General features: G+C 40.5%; 1 long non-coding RNA gene across 1 annotated transcript; it reads right to left on the bottom strand.

Annotated features, from left to right (window-relative positions):
- Nucleotides 1-388: 388 nt before the first annotated feature.
- LOC146889271 (uncharacterized) lies at nucleotides 389-5,625 on the bottom strand. The gene is made up of 4 exons (XR_015000293.2): nucleotides 5,012-5,625; nucleotides 3,693-3,855; nucleotides 1,785-1,863; nucleotides 389-865 (listed from the first exon to the last, which is right to left on the bottom strand). It is a non-coding gene; the product is annotated as an uncharacterized LOC146889271 (long non-coding RNA).
- Nucleotides 5,626-5,861: the final 236 nt, after the last annotated feature.

Below are 5,861 nucleotides of genomic sequence, written 5' to 3'. Positions count from 1 at the left end.
CCTAATTTTCTGAGAAATCATCACTGATACCCAAAGGGGTTGTACAAGCTTGTACTCCCAACAGCAATGCAGGAGTGTTCCCCTTATCCCACATCCTCTCCAGCATAAGTTGTCATCAATGTTTTTGATCTTGGCCATTCTTACAGATGTAAGATGGAATCTCAGAGTTGTTTTGATTTCTATTTCTCTGTTGGCTAAGGATATTGAACATTTCCTTAAGTATCTTTCAGCCATTTGAGGTTCAGCTGTTGAGAGTTCTCTGTTTAGATCTGTACTGCATTTTTTATTAGATTATTTGTTCTTTTGTTTTCAAGTTTCTTCAGTTCTTTGAATATTTTGGAGATCAGTCCTGTGTCCGATGTGGGTTGGTGAAGATCTTTTCGCATTTTGTCTTGTTGACTGTGTTCTTTGCTTTACAAAAGCCTTTCAGTTTCAGGAGGTCCCATTTATTTACTGTCTCTTTCAGTATCTGTGCTGCTGGGGTTATATTTAGAAAGTGGTCTCCTGTGCCAATGAATCCAAGTATACTGCCCATTTTCTCTTCTATGAGGTTCAGTGTGGTTGGCTTTGTGTTGAGGTCTTTGATCCATTTGGACTTTAGTTTTGTGCATGGTGATAGACATGGATCTATTTTCATTCTTCTACATGTTGATAACCAATTATGCCAGCACCATTTATTGAATATGCTTTCTTTTTTTCATTTTATATTTTTAGCTTCTTTGTCAAAAATCAAGTGTTCGTAAGTGTGTGGATTAATATTAAAATTGGACTTGCCATTTCAAGGGGTTAGAGTCAGTCCATGATAATAAATCAAAGACATGGTAGCAGGAACAACTGGGAGCTCACATCTTGATCCACCACCATTCTGCAGGGAGAGGAACAATGAAAATGGCAAGAATCTTTTAAAACCTCATGGTACTCTCAGTGACACACCTCCTCCCAATCTTTTCCAAACAGTTCCTCGAACTAAGTATTCAAACATATGAGCCTATGAGAGCCATTCTTATTCAAACCACCACACCTGTATCATTAATCATACATTATTCACTTGTACTTCCTGCTTCTTGGAACATGAGTAGCTTAGCTTAGGCTTTTCCTGAGCATGCATACAGTATAGAGCATGTGTGTGGCTTTTTCAACTATGAGCTTTATGCATGGGCTTTTTAAAGCCTAGCTTCTGTAGGATGGTCCCTCAACCCTGAGAATGCTCTGAGTTGAACAGGAAAAGTAAAGACAATTTAAAAAAAAAATCTTCTAGGGACCTACCATGCAGACATAACAAATAACTTTGATTCTCTGAAGCTAAGATCCATATTACTCCCTCTATCACTTGGCAACTTATTCCAGGAGCACAGGCTGCTGTCATCATAGATACTGCCCATTTAGTGTTTGTAGCACGATTTCTTTTTTTAACTTTATTTATTTATTTATTTATTAAAAATTTCCACCTTCTCCCCGCCTCCCTTTTCCCTCCCCCTTCCCACCTCCCCCTCCCTCTCTAGTCCTAAGTGCAGTCAGGGTTCCCTGCCCCGTGGGAAGTCCAAGGTCCTCCCCACTCCATCCAGGTCTATAAAGGTGAGCATCCAAACAAACCAGGCTCCCACAAAGTCAGTCCATGCAGTAGAATCAAAACCCAGTGCCATTGCCCTTGGCTTCTCAGTCAGCCTTCATTGCCAGCCACTTTCAGAGTGTCCAGTTTGATCACATGCTCCATCAGTCCCAGTCCATTTGGCCTTGGTGAGCTCCCATTAGATCAGTCCCACCGTCTCAGTGGGTGGACGCACCCCTCGTGGTCCTGACTTCCTTGCTCATGTTCTCCCTCCTTCTGTAGCATGATTTCTAATTGGTCTTAGTAATAAAAACCTAGAGTCAGATATTAGGGGGTGAAAGTTGAAAGATCAGAGAAGCAGAACAGCCAGCCACTAGTTCTTAGTTCTACAAAATCCTTAGGTCAAATGGGGTATTCTGTCTTCTACAATTCCTCAGACTGAATGATGTGAGCTCCTGTTTCCTCCCAATTTATATTCCTCATCCACACAGCCATATCCCTTTCTGTCTCCACCTCCCTTGTCCTGGGATTAAAGGCATGTGACTCCCAAATACTGGGATTAATTGTATGAGCCACCACTGCCTGGCTCTGATTCTCTTTTAGACTGATCCTGTGCAGCCCAGGATGACCTTGAACTCACAGAGATCCCTCTGCCTCTACCCCCAAGTGCCAGGATAAGGTGTATACCATCACTGCCTGGCCTCTTTGACTAACTAGTGGCTCATTCTGTATGCTGATCTTCAGACAAGCTTTGTTTGCTAGATCACAAACAATTTATCTCTGTAGGTGTTGGTAAAGAGGAGTATACACAAACAATTTAAAACACCAGAGAGATCATTTCCTGCATTGCAGCCATTTCTTTCCTCTTTATTCACCATCCATCCCCAATTGAGGAGTTTATATGCTTTCAGGATTATACAAAGACCACTTCTACCCATTCTGGAGTTTCCTATCCTGCCAATTTTTATATGAAGGGAGATATCATACTATCAATCATTAATATCACAAATAAACCTAGTTTCATCTCTTTTTCAGCTATTGTTTGTCCTATCTCAACCACTATCTCATCTAGAAGTCTTTCATGACCATTATGCCACCAATAATGTAATTAGTAATTAGTTTTATTTTATATATACATAAATGGGATTATATACCAATGGGTGTGTGGATATATATGCACATGTCTGTACATGCGTATGGAGGCCAGAAGACGACATCAAGTGTCTTGTTCAATTACTGCCGAACTTATTTTTAGAGACAAGGTTTCTTACTGAACCTGGAGCTCACTGATGTGGCTAAACTGTCTGGTCAGTGAGACCAAAAAGTCATTCTGTCTCTGCACTTTCACAAGTACTAAAGTTACAAATTGGTTACATATCCAGACCATATGGGGACTAGGAGTTCAAACTTAGGTATTTATGTATGCATAGTGGGCACTTTGGCTACTGAGTCATCTCTCCAGACATATAATTGGTTTTTTCTATCTCATCAATTAATCTTAATCCTTTGAGACTAGAAATTGGTATTGTTTCATCTTTTTATTCTTATCACCTAACAAGACTCCAGTTCCATCAGTGTTTACAAATGCCAAAGAGGTCAACATAAAAGTAAAACAGAAGTTAGTAAATAGAAAGAAAGGACATGGAACAAAGACTATTTCATGATAACTATAATCCTGGTTAAAAATCATACCTAAATGTAAAGGTAAATCCATATCATAGCTTCAATCCAGATAAAAATAATTTTAGAAGATATGCATTTTTTAAAAAGCAAACAAAAACACCAATAACAAAAAAAACCCTACCTAATCATATCCAAACTAGTGAAACTTTCTTTAAAGAAAGTAATTTCATATATTGTTAAGCTTTATAACAACTTCAAACTGTTTACAAATTAAAATTACAATGTTTCACATAAATGTCAAAGAGCTTTATATTTTTTAAGCTTCAAAAATAGGGTCTTGTTGCTGAAGATACCATGCACCATCTTCTCAAGATGTAGAGGAATCAAGTTAGAACTGAGCTGGACACTTCCACCCTACAAGTTAGCATTCATAGTCCCAGAAGGTGCTCTGCATGCTGCTAGGGGAGATAGGGTAGCAAATGGTCTTAGCCATCTGGGAACACATGAACTTCATACTAACCTGCTAGGCATGATGTGCCAACTGATGGGCTGGACAGATGGCTTAGCGGTTAAGAACGGGTACTGCTCTTGTAGAGGACAGGATTTCTGTTCACAGCAGTTGCATCAAGTTGGTCACAGCTTCCTGTAACCCCACTTCCAGGGATCCTCCATGAGCACCTGCCCTATTTTTGTATACCCACACAGAGGCACACAAATACATAAGTGAAAATAAAACTACACAAAGTTAGAAAGGGACAGTGTACAACTTGTACAATAATGGCATGACTTATGGGGAAAAACAAATGCTTTCCACATGAATTCAAGGCTCCCTCCATATGGTATTCATGACTGATATGGCAAACTCAATGGCTAAAGATGTCCTTAGGGAGGAGCTTCCTACTCTTGTTTGGGTGAAATGTCATGTATCGAACTGCTCTTTGATATTTAAGTTTACACCCATACATAAACACCACTCTCAGCCTTACTCAGAGAAGCCTCTTTGCAGTGAATGATGATGAATACAGAGCCTCACAGCTGCTCAAGGTGCTGAAAGTAAGTGGCTGTTGAACACTGGGCCTGAAACAGGGGAGTCAAACCGCCTTCCTGGAAGACTCAGGAAATACAATGAAAAGGGAGTTTTAAAAAAAATGAAAAACCAGCAGCTATGGAGAAGGGCTGTGAAATGCTCTACTCTGAGCATGACACAGCCATTGGAATCAGCATCTCACAGCAGCCGTGCTTGCCTCTACCTGGTCAGTAGAGTGCTGGGACCATCATCAGGAAAACTTGAACCAGGAAGGGGCTCATGGGTCCCTACCCCTCCCTAACTGTTAGCTATTGGTGTATTATGGGGCAGAAACAGTCATTGTCATCAGATGTGTTCCCACAGGTGAGGGCATCAGGCTCCTATGGACAGTTCCAAATCATAGTAACTCAGTCCTGGCTAAATCCAATGGATAAGAAAACAAAAGACATAAGTGTGAGAAAGGAAGGGATCTAGAGGGAAATTGAAAAAGAGTAACTAGAATCCATTATGTATGTGTGTAAAAATGTCTAGCGAATTTAGTTTAAAATATTTACATAGAATTTGAATTTTAAATTATTAAGATTTAAAAAACAAGATCTACTGAGTAAAATGGGAGTGTGGGGCAAGGGGGGGTGGGAGAGGAGTGGGGAGGGGAAAAGGGAGAAGGGGGAAAGAGAAAGTCGAGTTGGGGAAAAGACATAGGAGAGCAAGGAAAGAAATTTCTTGTTAGAAGGAGCCATTATGAAATCCACAAGGATGACCCCAGCTAAGACTCCTAGCAATAGTGGAGAGGGAGTCTGAACTAGCCTTACCTTGTAATCAGATTGATGACCACCCTAGTTGTCATCATAGAACCTTCATCCAGCAAATGATGGAAGCAGATGCAGAGATCAACAGCTAAGCACTGGGCTGAGCTCCTGGAGTCCAGTTGCAGAGAAGGAGGAATGATAAAATGAGCAAACGGGTCAAGGCCATGATTGGGAAACCCACAGAAACATCTGACCTGAGCTAGTGGGGGCTCACTGACTCTGGAATGACAGCTAGGGAACCTGCATAGGACTGAACTGGGCCCCCTGAATGTTGGTGTCAGTTGTGTGCCTTGGGCAGTTTGTAGGGTCACTGGCTACGAAACCAGCATTTATTCCTAATGCAGGAACTGGCTTTTTGGAGCCCATTCCCTATGGAGAGATACCTTGCTCAATCTATATATAGGGAAGAGGTCCTTGGTCCTGCCTCAAGTGATATGTTGACTCCCCATTGGAGGCCTTACCCTCTCTGAGAAATAGATGAGGGTGGGGTGGGGGAAGGTAGGAAGAGCAGAAGGAGGGGAGGGAGAGGGAAATGAGATTGGTATGTAAAACAAAAAAAATTGTTTAAAAAAATAAAAGAAAAAAGACGTAAATATTTTTGGCCTTTGAGATCCTTGTGGAACAAGTAGAACAATCCAATTGCATAAATTAATCAATCTGAGAAACCACATTAAAAACGTAACTTATTTGTACATGATTTTCAGTAAGTTCATATACTTTCAATTTTACTAAAACCTCTGTCACCAGGCCTTCATAACAACTTCAAATGATAATCATTGGTGATAAAGAAAGGAAAATAACATTTTAAAGTTCATCATATTAGTATGTAGTTACACTTGTGCAGATTTAATCT

Source organism: Myodes glareolus, chromosome X, assembly GCF_982192425.1.
Source record: "Myodes glareolus chromosome X, mMyoGla1.1, whole genome shotgun sequence".
NCBI lineage: Eukaryota > Metazoa > Chordata > Mammalia > Rodentia > Cricetidae > Myodes > Myodes glareolus.
This window is presented reverse-complemented; position numbering and strand designations above follow the sequence as displayed.